Source organism: Anopheles stephensi, chromosome 2 (assembly GCF_013141755.1).
Source record: "Anopheles stephensi strain Indian chromosome 2, UCI_ANSTEP_V1.0, whole genome shotgun sequence".
In the NCBI taxonomy this organism is placed as follows: domain Eukaryota; kingdom Metazoa; phylum Arthropoda; class Insecta; order Diptera; family Culicidae; genus Anopheles; species Anopheles stephensi.
Genome location: NC_050202.1, coordinates 66,104,993 through 66,119,782, shown reverse-complemented (window position 1 = coordinate 66,119,782; position 14,790 = coordinate 66,104,993). Strand labels below are relative to the sequence as shown.

Below are 14,790 nucleotides of genomic sequence, written 5' to 3'. Positions count from 1 at the left end.
CTATAATATCGCCTCGACCGATAATGCAATGGTGTAGAAAAAGTCCATTTTATCTGATGTACACACAGTTGGTATGGTCGGAGTACCGGAAGGCAGAAAACGATTGCAGTCAAGGTGGAGGATGATAAGGTAAGAGAAAAGGTTCGCACCTTCTGCACCCCACTCGGAACTAGGAAACTTCCTACTATCTGGTTCACCTAGTTTCATCGCATGAACGATCCGGTAGCACGCTTACTTATACACGAACAAACTGGACCCTGTCTGTGTGCCGTTCATCGGACCAATCCGTTGTACCGCGCATTCAGCCATTGAAAGGATGAAAACATTTTTTCTATCTGTCTTGTCGGTGAATCTCTTGGGGCTACTTTTTCGTTCCAGACGCTAATAGGACCGGATTGCTACACGGCATTCATCTGCAGTACGACTCGTTATCAAACGGTACGCAAATATGGTGTGGGTTTTCCGCTGTACATCATCAGAGATGTAATTGAATGGAAATGCAAGTATAAAACGTTACTGAGATTGTACTACCCTGCTCAAAAGTGGGTTTTAACACCGGTTGACAAATCGTACGCCGAAAAAGAACAACGAGCTTTTTCTGTTGAAAATAATTGTCGAAGAAAATATTTGGTCACACAGCGAAGGGTTCGATCGATCGGACGAACTATTCTAAGAATCAATTTACTTGAAGAGTTTCAGTGTCCAGTACAGCACGATTCGTGTCAGATGTTATCAATCATTGGAAAGACTTCAATGCGTAACAAGCAGCGAACTCACCACTATTTTTCGACAACCGTTCCAAAACATCGCCAACTCTCACTTGATTTCACCCCCAGAGTGCAGGTCGGTTTTAATGTTTTCACTCTACCTTACTATTCCACGTTATTTTCCACGCTTTGTCACAAGGCTGTTACCGCCCGTCTGTTCATTTTCAATTGGTAATTGGGTGGTAGGCTGCTTGCTGTGCTAATTAAATTAGGTCCCGTGAAAAGTTTCACATATATTATTGATGCGCTCCGAAAAGCTGGGCTACGCACGCCCCCTTCCTTCCGTTCGGTGCTCATCTCACCATCGCTTCAGCAATCGGCAATCGCACTGCAAAAGGTGGCGCCCAGCACTTCTCATCGCTCGTTTGCTGAGCAGCGGTTGCTCCGAGAAAGTTGAGAGAAGAAAGCGTCGATAAACCGGGTGCGCAATTAGTGCACGGCGTGTTCGTTCGTTCGTTTGAGCGATTTACGATAGGGGAAGCTGATACACACACTAACACACGCTGCACTGTACGTACAGATACATGAGATCCGGTGAGTATGGTGGAAAATGTGGCGGACTGGTTTGTGTAAAGTTTTGGTTTTGGTGATTGAATTTCAATGCCGTATGCTATGGTCCATCGACGATAGTAATGAAGAAGCTGATAATGATGGCGTTGACGACGATAACTATCACTGTCCGGGAAGGGGTGTACAGGGGAAAACTCTCCCAAATGCCACACCCCTCATGCTGATTAGAGGCCGAGCGTGTCTGGTCGCAGAATAGTGCAGAAAAATATTGATCGCACAGAGAAGAAACTTACGTTCCTGGATATCTTTTACAATTACGGCTCATGCATCAGTCGTTTACTATTACACCGCTATCGGGCATTATGATCCGTCAAATAAAAAGGATGACGTAGGAGAAAAAAAATCGATTGACGCTCTGACAAGTGTAGCCAACCCTATCGAATGAGATTCCTCCACGACCGTTGAAAAGAAATCTGTTTTTGACACATTGGATTATGTTTGCCCATTTAGAGGACGGCCGTTCGCTCAATGTCCAAACGCATTCATCCGACCTTCGACATCATCATCAACCGAGTCTTCTCACAAGATAGTGCAAGACAGTCGACGTCCAACGAGCAACGTTCATCGAAGCTGAGACGAATACGAAAAAAACACCAAACTGGCCGCTAAGCACGCTTCACGCTCACTTTCTTTCCTGCCACAGGCTGACAAAAAACCCATTACGACTAAGTACGCTCGCGATCAAAGGGGCACGAGCCTGCAGCGAGACGTCCAGAGTTGGCTCGTGACGCGGCAAAAATACAGCCGGCGCGCGATGAAGAAATGGTTCCGTGTCCCTGTTCTGTCACTTCTAACACGCTACAACTACACAGCAAACAGCTGCTGCATCGGTCAGTTCATCTCGGCGAGTGGGTCTATCTTGCCAAGTATCTTGCTCTCTCCGTCCTTCTGCCGAGCTGACGCCAGGTTAAGGGACCCGCTGGCACACTGACGTACCTTGCGAGACCTGTTTTGTCTGCACCGAAAGGTAGAGCAAATGGCAATGCGCAAAAGAGAAAACTTTTTTCCCAGTCCGATGGTTCAATGAACCGAGAAAGAGAACGTGACTTCAATTCCGGGAGTTAGCTATGCGCCATCTATACGGTGGAATCCGGACGCACCATGACAGTATGCATGGAGGACGACTGGCGAATCGTTGGCCAGGTCTGCCGGCTTATTAAAGTTGAAGGATGCGGTTGGTGGGATTTGGAAAAGCAAACCACATTTCCAGGAATCCGGCATGCAAGTGCATTCTAAACTGCATCATGTAGAGGGCATTGGCTTTAGTTTTTATGCTCATTGAAGGTCGTTTCACTTCCGTTTGCTGAATGGTAGTAAATGGTGGATCAGTTCATTGGTATGTGAAATAGCATTCTTTGTGTTTAGTGTACAATGTCTCAGTATCCTCGTTTGGTGTGGAGACAATCGTGAGGCATTTTAAGTGTTGTTAAAGTACTCATTTCACTTTCAACTGTATGAAAAATAAAACTCAAGAGTTTTATAAGGGTAAAGAAAATCAACCCACATCAACGCTAGTCTATTTGTTTTCCTTCTTCTTACTCGTTCTCCTGCTATATCACTTGACCAAGGCTGTCAACGAACTTTGTGCTCAAACCGGTGGAACGGATCAGTAGAACCTCTCCAGTAGGCGTTCGGAAAAGTGAGAGCTAATAAAATAATTGACGGATTAATCGGGTTTGAAATTGATAGGTGGAATTCTAATATAGATATTCCTGCGGGATGTTCTTGTCTGATTCCACTTTACGATCCGTGTCACATTCCAGAAGCATTCAACACGACGAAAATCAACATTATGAAGCATCCGAACATCCGCTAGTCTTATTATTTACGGAAAATATAAAACTTTTCCACACGAGAGAAAGAAGGAGAGAAAAGTCTATGTAAACGATCCACGAGGGACTCAACAGACCGTCTTAGCTTCTTAATGTAGCTATATCGAATATTTGATTGTTTTTGCCGCCTTAAAGCGATCGATAATTTGTCAGCGGCATTTTTATTTTACTTTAATACTTCCTCTATTTAACCTATACTTCCCCCAGAATTGGACGAGCTTAGGTGGATTTGTGTAATTGTTTTAGGGGTTTGGAATCTGGTTAAGAATGTTACTGTTGTTTCGATCTCACTCGGTCATTGATCCAGCAAGTGACTGACCTTTCCCAATAAAATAAATACACGTCCGTTCTTGTGAGCTCACTTTCAACACCCGGAAACTAGAAAATAAACCAAATCGAATGAGAAATGGGAAGCAATTTAGATTCCACAATTGCTCTATTGCACCAGTTTGGTAGAATCCAGCAACAGACACTTTCTTGATGATCACAAATCGTCATGATTTGCGGTTCGTGTAATCACGCACATATACTTCAAAAGCTTAGCTTAAGGCTATGTCTTATGGGTAAATGTTCAGTGTTTCCCATTCTTCACAGTTTCATGCCTATGATTAGCTTCATGCGCACGAGGGAAGGGTCGGGAGGTAGCCACAGACGAACAAATTGGAAAATAGGATAGTAAGTTACTCGGTAATGCGGTTTAATCACACATTTCACCTTGAACCTAGGGCAATAAAGACATGTAATGAAAGAGAAGAGAAATTCTTTTCATGCGAAGGAAATGGTTTCTTGAAGAGATGTATTTTTGTTTCTCACTTTGTTGCTTTTAGCGGTAAAATGGGCAAATAATTTTGGTTTCAAGTTTTGGAACTTTATATGTCTTCCGTCAATTTTATTTGCTTTGATCAACATTAACCGTTCAAGTTATAGTCATCCCAGGGGTAAAACAAACAGCAGGTTAAGAAATAATTTCTCAACTCCTTCGCACATTAATTTGTTCTTTGCTCCATTCTTTCATTTATCATTCAATCTCCACCTTAAAGGCATACCCCCTGCTTTCGGTAAGCCTTCAGTATAACCGAATATTCTGTAGCATCACAAAGAAAAATGAGTTTTATCAGCGGGGAAAAGTAAACAACTTTCGATTTTTACTCCATATCTGTCTCGCCATGGGATCGATTGTTCTTAATAGACATTAGTGCTGGCCACTGGCACCATATCATATTTCAGGCTACCATTCTCGGCTTGAGGATTCTTTGTTTTAATTTGTTACGTTCTTTTCCCCTTCATTCTCTTCCGTTTGACGTTTGATGCCAATACCGAATGGCACCTATCGATTGATTGATTTACGATTGTGTTCCGTTCTTAGTGGTAAGGTTAACAGCCTTGGAATGCGTGTGAGAGTTCAATCAAAAGCAACTCTTCACTGTTTCATAATGTTTGGCCGATCGATGAGTTGTGACTGAAAGCTTGCACATAAATGCTGGAGTGCATACCAGAGATATTTTATTCTCTTGAAAGAATATTGATCAATACGATCAATCGACTTTTTAATCAAATTTGGCTGTTAAAATAAAAAAAATAAAATCTCCCGCAATGATTCGGTTCGTGCGGGAGCTTTGTGATATTTATGACCCTCCAGGAAGCTTCCACAAATTACCTCCACCAGAGAAGGTTGAATTCTGGTTCGTTGTGGTCTGATGCTTTTTCACGGCCACAGCAGTAACTTCACTCATCTATCCACACTCAGTTTATTACCTAGAACGAACAAGAAGAACAAAAAACAGGAATTAAATTCATGCATCTGAAAAGGAAAGCGCTTTCGTTTTCATTTGCGTAGTGATTAGTAGGAACAAACCGGTATAAAAAGAAAATGACTACCAACACAGTCGAAAGAAATCGAATTTTCATTTTACGACAGATGCTCAAACGATTGTTTATGACAATCTCTCCGATAGACAAATTTTATACTCCAAACGTAAAACCCAAAACATAGCAGTTGTGACTTTTAGGACGTGCAATAAAATTGTACGCTATTCCAGTTTGGCTATGGGAATTGATTGGATTTGAAATGAAATAAAAGCAAAACCCAAAAGCATCCGTTGTGTTTGAAGTAATGCTACTTGTGGGTTATTGTGTTGATGGCTTTCGTTTTCCTTTACAACTACATTATTTAGGGGCAGATCCTCAAATGGATTGATTTGTGTTTAATAATTGAAGTGTGCGTGTAGTTAACTTTCGTTTTCATTCGGATGTGCAGTTTGGAACGCTGTGTTATTCACTTTGAATTTGTTTCTGATTTGTTGTACACTTCAAGACTTTTTTCTTCGTTCACTCGCACTATACGCTAATGGTGTTTAGCCATCCATTAGTCTTGCCAATCAAACCGACACGTTCCGATCCGATGTGTTCGATGAGTAATGGTCGCCATGTGATCGCACGCCGAGAGTGGACGGAAAACATCGACCACGAAGGAAATGAGAGAGAGAAAATTTACATAAATCTTTCCCCTTCTGAACGATGAAGAACCCAATTGAAGTGGACGGGGTGGGTGGGTGGTTTATACACGAGTATGCTGTCGAGGAGGGCAAACGGATGAAATCACGTTCTCCATTCTCATCGCTTAAGTTCACACCACTTACAGCCCAAAGAGCGGTACCACAGGCATTAAGTACAGTGTCGAACTTTCACTGTCGGACCAACAGGTGAAGCAGATGACGCTCCTACGCTTTCAACCCGATTCGTCGACCACTCAGGACAGGGCAAACTGGATCATCGCACCATGCGATTGAGTGGAAAATTATATCAATAACCGGGGGAGAGGCACCCTAACCTCTAATGGTCGTCCGTCACGTTGGCTGATGGACGATCGTTCGACACACTCGCTGTCACACAGATGAGGCTGCAGATTTTCAGCAACGCCAAACACTTTCTTCCCTTGTGTCACGTACCGTCACAGGGCTGTTCGCATACCTTAAACACCTTCATGTGAACGTCCTCCTATTTCCCTTTGTAGAATCGAATCGTTTAAGGATCGATCCAAACGAGTGACACCAAATAAAATAAAAGTGACATCATAATACGATACAACATACCCTCTATAAGCAAATAGGGATGAGCAACCACTCAAATCAGCCATAGACAGAGTGGGACATTTTAATGTGTTCAGGAGTAACGGCGCTTTGCCAATTATAATGTTCGAGGCAAATGAAAGACTTCATCAGCACATCAGTGACGAACTCGGTTGTCTACATAATTGAATTTTAAAGTGATCTTTAAAAGTTATTTTCGATGCGAAAACACGAGAAATGTAAAACATAAAAAAACTTGGCAAAACTTGGAAAAATGAAAATCTTGGTAATGGTCTCGGGAGAGCAGCTGTGGTACAGCATTTAATATAGCCGTGATAATCGTTGAAAAAATTTTTATTTGTAATACTGTGCATTTTTGATGGGTTAATTTTTTTCTCAGAAACATTTTTAGCGTCTGCTTTTATCTATACATAGTAAAGAATATTGAAAACAGCTGTTTGATTGATTTGTTTTGTGGCACTGTTTAAGTTGGTTGTGGCCCATTTGATGTGAGAATCTTGTACACACGTGTTATAAATAGGATAATTTGTAAACACGCTACTGCAGTAAAGGGTAGGAAGTGAGTAATTGCCAACAACTGGTATGAATTGAATTGTAACGAAGATTAATGTTTCAAACTCTCAAAAGCAATGATGAGGATCGAAACAATTTAATTCCAATTTGTTTTCCCTTCATTCTATCATCTTTCGTGAGCCTTAAAATATTTCAATAGTGTAGCTGATACATAAACTGTTGTTTTTTCTTCTTTGCTTGTACGATTTCAAAAGGCTTAGTGTGCAGGTACTATTTTACTTATAGCTGAATGGTCAGTCCTGTGTATTGAAGAAGAGCCCGAATGAGACCCGACACCTGTCTCTGCAGTGCGAAAGACTGGTGCCACTCCCTTTGGGTTATACCACCGCAAAAAAAAGTTTTACAACATTATCAATCTTCACTGAACGTAGAATGAAAAGCAAATAAACGAATGAAACAAAGAAGGGGGCTAATTTGCCTAGGATAACATCACACATAAAAATAACAAATCGCTAAATCACTGCCCTGCAACAATCATCGTGCCACCCACGCCACATCCCGCGATGACTTAGTCGACGTCAAACGTGCACAAGAAAAAAAAAACTAATAGTTTCTATCCCAAGCCAACGGGAACACACAATTCAGGGCGCTTTCTCACTATCACCGGATCAAAGATTTGGTAGCTGATGGTGCAGCATTTTTGTTTCGTCAGCTGGTAATTGAATTGCCGATTGAATGAGCTCGCGTTAGTTCCACCACATGCGCGTGCCAACCCGTTCATGATGCTGTTATATAAAACAACATCCTAACATCGGTACGGCTACTAATATACGGTAGGTTAACGTGGCTAGCCATCACGAGTCTAATCAAGGTAAATAAGAAGAGCAACAAAAGATGAAAATCACCATCCGTAAGGCTTATTCGGTCGGTCAGATTATCGTGGATAAGTGTCATGACCTGATTCGCTGGTTTCGTAGTCTGTTATTATAAGTCGCCAAACCGAACTGAGCAATTGAGAGTTTGAACAAGTTTTGAAAAAAGCTGTCATTGCTGATTTACAGCAGAAAAAATGTGTATTTTTCGCCAAAGTTTCACATTTAATTTCTCTAAATTTTTTCTTTTTTATTTGAATATGACTAAGTTTATCTGTTTTTGGCAATAATTTTTAAAACTGTTTTGAAGTGGTTAACAATTTATTTGACTACCGTTGTAGTAGACGTTATGGGAGACGTAGCCATTTTTTAAGTTCGGTTAATATTTTAATATTGTTTGCTTATTATTGGTTCCTTTTGTTACTCTTGGTTTACTCTCAATAAACATTCTCTTCTTGGTCTCTTTAAACGTCATTCACTTGAAAACACCCCCATAAAATGCGATCTGCTCTGGTTGCAAAAAGTGCAACCCTTCTTCGTGGTGTGCAAAGTGAAAGTTATTTTGCATTCCCTGTCCCCACCCTCTCCCAATGCACTGCTCGTTTTCTTCTTACACATTGGATTCAGCTTCCCATAAACACTCACACACACTTGCATACAGAGGCCGGCTTTGCGCCGTAATAACGGAACAAAAGCTGCCGGTAAGATTGTTAGTAGGCGGAAAGTAAAAAAAAACTCTTCGAGCCGGAACTCGTGAATTAACGAAGGGGGGCAAACATGGAAGAAAACAGAACCAGAAATCATCAGTAGGATGTTTATTAAATGAACACAAATCAAGCAAACGATGGCGTCACTTGCGGGATCAAGAAGCATTATCCCGAACGTTTGTAACTTGACTGTAAAGGGAAGTACAGCCATATTGTGGGTGCTAAGTATTACACTTTCTCTCGTACGGAAGCTCGAGAAAAAGAAGCATGCTTGTATAGGTACTTGTCCGGCTTACAGCAAACCCCACGGAATGTCAGACGTCAGCGTGCAGACGTTGTGTGGAGAGAATTATTATACCACCCGGCAAAACTCTTTTCGTTTTCAAGGGTCCAATCGTTAGTCACGATCGGGTCTGGCACCAGTAAACGACCTTTCCGCTGGTTGTGTTGCAATTTTATTACAGCGTTTTATTTTCTTGTTTCCCTTTTTTCCACGTTTTCCAATACCACTAACCCCCATCCTGGTCATGGGTAGCGCGAAAGCGAAAGTACCATAAAAAACGACCACAGCTAACCGGATGCATGTGCCATGTGGGTGATGGATCCCAGCCACAGCCAGAACACGGAACGAATCTGAGAAGCGTGAAGCGGAAATTCGAGAAGGCTGTGTGGGGTCAGTTGCTTCCCCAAACGTCTTTCGTTTCGTTTCGCTGTGTGGGGTTCGTTGCTTAACTGCTAGAATTCAGTTTCACTTTCCACAACTAAACTGGGCTGGCTGAGGTGAATACAAATGTGTGTGTGTGGGTTTGTGTGCGACCAGTATTATTTTTCTTTGTTGCTTGCTTTAGCAGTAGCTTTGGCTCGTTGTAGGTCCCGGATTTGCAGAAGCGTTTTCTTTGTTTGGCGTTTTGCAGTTGCCAGGGATATTGAGACCGACGTAACATGTGGTTGCACTATTCTTCTTTCTGTTGGGTTTTCGTTGCTCGACTGTGTGACCGCAGATAAATTTTGCAACAAGAACGGCCGAAGAAGAATTGAGAACTGGTGCGACAATGGGGGAGGAAATAGGTGAAAGTTTCCCAACTGTATGTTGATTTATTTATGGTTAATCAGATTTGACAATGTTTAAAGAGAATATTTTCTATTTTGGGTAGAATAATGTAAAACTTCCTTAGTTGCAGTTAATTTAAACATCCTTTAAAATGAGAAAAAGCTTTTTAAAACTTCATCGTTAAAAAACTCTTCATACAAGACTATCGACCGAAATATCGTTGCTTCTTGCCGACCGTATATCCGTACCCCAAGCCAATCATTTGAGTGCGTACCGGAAGACAAGAATTTATTAGAGTGCATCAGCCCGCCGGGCACAGTTAGCACATCACAGCGGGAAAGTGGGATACACTTGCTGTAGCCCTTAGGTCAAGCAATCGAGCGATGAAATTGATCGAAACCGCCGGCTGAACTGAATCTCGATCGCGATCGCATTTCCTATTAACACGTAGGTGTGGAAATTAACTCAGTGATGGTGTGAGCATAGCAGCACCATACAAAGGTTTCTGCTTTCGAGGTTACAATTTAACACATTTTCTTCATTCTTGTCGATGCAGCCAGCTCATGAGAAACCTATAGTTCCGTTAAAATGAATATAAATGCCTAAATATGTCAAGACATGTTATCAAAAAACAGTGTCGGAAGAAAATTCCCAAGCTTTAATATCAATCACTTACAAAGCATGCGCAGTTCACTCTAAGTGCACATTAACCAAATGATAATTGCTGTACAGAGTACAACTGTGCAGAGAAAACAAAATGAAGTAATTTCACTGACAGTAAAAATAAAACAAAATTAAATTGCTTGGCACCAATACCTTAACAATATAAAGTCATATGCGTGTAAAGCAAACCCAAATCGATTTTTTGTGAGTTCGACACGATTAAAAGTACAATGTAGCACAATCGAAAACAGATTCTCAGATGATTGAGATTATTATTATCTTTATAAGATTCATTAACTTTTACGAGCTAACCATACGGGCTAAGTAATGAGAATCGTTTTGCGACTGGATCCTAAAGCGCATGGAACGAATGAAACTGTAGCATGCACTGGTTTAATTGTGCAGAGTTTACAATGAAAGGCAAATGCGGGTGTGTGGCTTGTTTTTATTCGTTTCTTTCATTATTGCACTACATTAACGTGAGCCGAGTTTGACGCACGAGGCACTTTTCATCAAATGGGTTTCGTTTTAGTAACAATGCAGGCAAGCCGGCCTATAGTTATATAGTCATAGGGCCTGCTTTTCTTGATGTGAACTCCTATCCCACTCCCTTTTCTGAAGAAATTTTGCTGTGAATAAAAATATCTCTTCATTTGCTCACTTTTGCTCTAGAAAACTGCACGAAAATTACCTTTCCTGACTAACTGCACAGGAAAAACAGAGCATCTCATTTATCATTCATCACACGATCTCTACGAAAACGAGGAGGAAGTGCAAAGCTCGCAGCGGTGATAGTGAGAGAGATGAAAACGATCAACCCAGATGTTATAAATGGTCATCAGTCACTAGCATAGCCCTTTTGCCTTTAAACTCCAGTACCACATCGACGCAGAAATACGATTATCGGAAGTTTTTCATCCTTGTTTTTGAACCATTCCTATTTTGTGTTTAAATCTGTGTCCTTTTCCAGCAAAGAGAAATAAAAAATCTCCTCTAGGAAAGCAAAAATGTTCCGTTTGAAGCATGAATGAAATCGAAAGACTTCAACGCTTTCGGTCACTTTTTAAGCGACGAACCTACCGGTGAGACGAACCAAGTGTTGCCGGTGTTCCCTTTTATCACTGCATTAGTCAGCCATGTTGTGTATCGATTTGGCTTCGGAAATGAATTTGACACCGTTTAAGGTGTTGATCATTCGGTTTCACTACGGACAACCTTAACCGACATCGATACCTTTGAGGGAAGCAAGAAATAGAACAAAGGTGAAGGTTTTGGGTTATGGTATCTATTGCACCTTTCTTTCTTGTAGATTTTTTGTAGCCATTCCCTGATGGAACCCCCTGTAATAACTTGTCGTGACACATGGATATCCGATTTGTGGTTTGGTAAAGGAAGTTTTCGTCCCTATTCATCAGGGGATTCTAGTGTTACAAACGGTAGGAGCCATTCGCAATGTCATTAATCATTTAATGCCATTGTGTTGGAAGCTAGTGCCAGTCATTTGTGTGCTTTGCATATGAGAAATGTGTTTGAAATTGTTGTGTTTTGGTATCAAATTTTTGCAACCAGAAAGTAGAGGTTGAAAAGGTCCGGCTTGTTTCGAATACCAACACGACATTAGCGGAGGTATTTAAACATCGGACAAGCATCCAGAAAACAAACTGTAAAATTGGAGATACGTAAACTAATAACGGAATGTTGTTCCATAGCAAACCTCGTGCTTTCTCACATTTTTAGCAAACCTCACATTTTTTCGCAACAGGCTACATTTCCACAAATGTTTTCCTACACTGTAAACTGTTTATAAGCAACTTAACTCGTTAGCGTCTACAGTCTCAGATCTCTATCAATATTGTAAAAAATATTGTTTTTGACAAACTGAGTATAAAACAGAGCTTTCTTCTCTCTTTGTCATTACGTGCTAGTTTAGGATTATTGCTTCGCCGTTGTAAGCACCAAAGAATGCGGCAGTGTTGATGCATTCAACGAATGCAGAAAAAGTAAAGCGCCAAATGCACACCAACGGTTTCCAGATCGTTGGCACGTTTTCAGCCGCTGTCCTGGGTCTAAGGGAAACTGACACGACTCATTCATGATGTGAGTGTGAAAAGAATTGGTGGTAATTTAATCCAATCACTCCCGCAGCAGAAGAAACGCTGCTGAAAAAGGCGAGGAGTATAGCGTGACCAAACTCTCACTGCATGCCGAGCAGCGCCATGTTTCTCACCACCGTACAAAAAAAAAAAAAACGGACGAAAAGGTTCGTCGCTTGCTCTTGTTCTGTCAAAATCCTCCGAAACAAAAGTCAATCATCGTTGGTGCGTAATGAGTGGGAGCTCCAGCGTAGTATCTGGTGGGGGCAAAACAAAGCCCATTACCGTCTCTCGATGTTTCGGTGCATTTCCACCAGCGCTACTACAATACCGGTGCGTGATCTGCATCTGCACGAGCGCTATTAGGTTAGGATTGCTCCATTTCGAGCTCACAAGGCACACGGCAGCGAAAGTAACGACAAGATGCAGCATCCGGAGGCATGGTTGCATACGAGGGGCAACAAAACACGCTGCTGCCCGCTTCCGGAAAGCCACCCGATGGCGGATGGAAATGAGAAGGTGATCCGACAGAAAGTGGATGCCTTTCCCCGTTACTTATCTTAACCTGTAAGATCATAATTGGAGCACTGTATGCAATGCACACACAAACACACATTCTTTGACACAAGCACACACACAAACACACGAAACTGCTTACATTCACACACTAACGCATCAAATACACGGATGCTAGTGGGCACATCTCCGATGAAAATCTCATCAACAGATCGGACAAGATCCGACAAACCAGTACAAAAATTGCATTTTTCTTGCATCCATCGGTTGATCAGATTAAATTAATCTCTGATGGAATTAGGTCTGAGTAATTTTAACTACACTGATCCAGTTTCTTTTTTAATTCCTGGCAGCACCAACACCAGCATCCTGGTGATCTTCTCTTACCTGTTGTTAGCTGCCAACAGGTTCACAAGCTGCCGAATATCGATGCACGGGTAGGTGTCAAAATGCTTCAGAGCTCACACTTGAGGTTTCGGTAAATCCGTTCGGGTAGTGGAAATGATTTCACCAATAGCATTCACTTTCACGTCTTGTGTTTGAACACGAAGGATTCGTTTTACCAGCGCACTAGTCACTTGTCAACACTAGTTTGTAGCAAAATCGTTTTCTGGCAGGACTGTCACGTCCTTTAACGCCCGTAAAGTGTACACTCGTTTGCGGGCTCTTCTTCTTTCTTTCGTTCTCTCTCTCGTGCTTCGGATTATCACTCTATCACTAGCTCATCCACTATTCCGACACTGGGTGTTGCATCAAGAGAAAACGAAATTCGCTCCAATCCCGTGGAGCCTTAGTGTGAACTCGCATAGACGCTCGGTATGGCAATAACGCCGGCAAACGGTCTGCCCGGCGATTTTATATGACATGAAAGTTGTGGCCCTCCTCTTGCTTCCTCTTTCTTTGCCACCACCACCTGAACACTCACTAGAGTGCCGAGCGCCCTCTAGCGGTAATGTAGGTGAAAGAGAGAACCACCCCGATTGCGCACTCGGGTTTTTGGTTTTGGCTCGTGGTGCGTGTCGAGCTGGTGCTGCAACTGGTATACGCCGATGGGTTTCTTCGCAACGACGGCTCAATGTGTGCGTGTGCGTCATTCACTCAACTGACACACTGAAACTAACTCACCCCACAGACGGAAACGGTAGTTCGGTGGCGAAGCTTTCGCTTTCAACGTTGTACGCATCATGTCTGCTGTTGTTTTGCCGCTACTGAGCCAAACCAAATGACGTCAGAGGGTATTTACTGCATTCGGGGGTGGATTCCGGATCAAGAGTGTCCCACAAATGTCCCAGATCGATGTACGATGAATCAACAGGCCCACGGAAAGCGTCCTTGATGGTGGGCACGTCCGGTGAAGAAATTCTGTCTCGAAGATGCTCTCACACTGTTGGGCCGGTATGTATCATTCGAGCGCTTGGGCAAAGGGAACATATTGGACACGGATTTTCACAGTTCAAACCAGCTCAAATCCGGGTTATATAACCACCTTAAGCTCTTATTGTGTTTGAGCGTCGTACATGTTTGTGCATGCCAAGCCGGTGGTGGTAACCGATGACTAAGGGGAAACATCGCACTGGAAAGCAAATTTCACAACGATAGTTGTGAGTAATTTCGATCCTTTTCGATTACTGCCATCGTATGATGTATGTCATCTAGAGTAAAAAAATTAGTTCAGTTCGGAAATCACAACCGCCGAGTGCAAAAACACGCTTTGCAATGTTTTCGTAGTGTGTGTCCTCAATTTTAACGAATTAAAAAACACTACCAATTAATCAACCACCGGGACAACGTTTGAAAATGTGATAAATATGTAACGTTTTGCTGTACCCCTTCGTTACGCTCCGTAACACAAGATGCGGAAAATGTACTCTCGAGATAGTGGAACGTGCTGTGACATATCGTTATATCACAAATTATCAGGCCAAATTTTAAGCCAGCGCTATCGGTTCACCTAGATCAAGGCGGGGGATGAAAAGTTTCGCAAATGACAGCTGCTGATGATTAAAAAACTGTGACATCGACTGTGAAACGTTTCGCAACAAATTGCATTGGTTTGCAGTAAAGGGTTGCTCAGTGGCTCTTCTTGTGCAATATGATTCTGTAAACTTTCCGCGGCA

The 14,790-nt window shown here is 42.2% G+C and overlaps 1 protein-coding gene across 1 annotated transcript in view; it reads right to left on the bottom strand.

Moving 5' to 3' along the window:
• LOC118504311 overlaps positions 1-13,483 on the bottom strand; it is a 43,538-nt gene extending 30,055 nt beyond the window's left edge. The window contains exon 1 of the mRNA XM_036038614.1: positions 13,061-13,483. The gene's annotated coding sequence lies outside the window, so the exon portion shown is untranslated. The remainder of the gene's footprint in view (positions 1-13,060) is intronic.
• Positions 13,484-14,790: the final 1,307 nt, after the last annotated feature.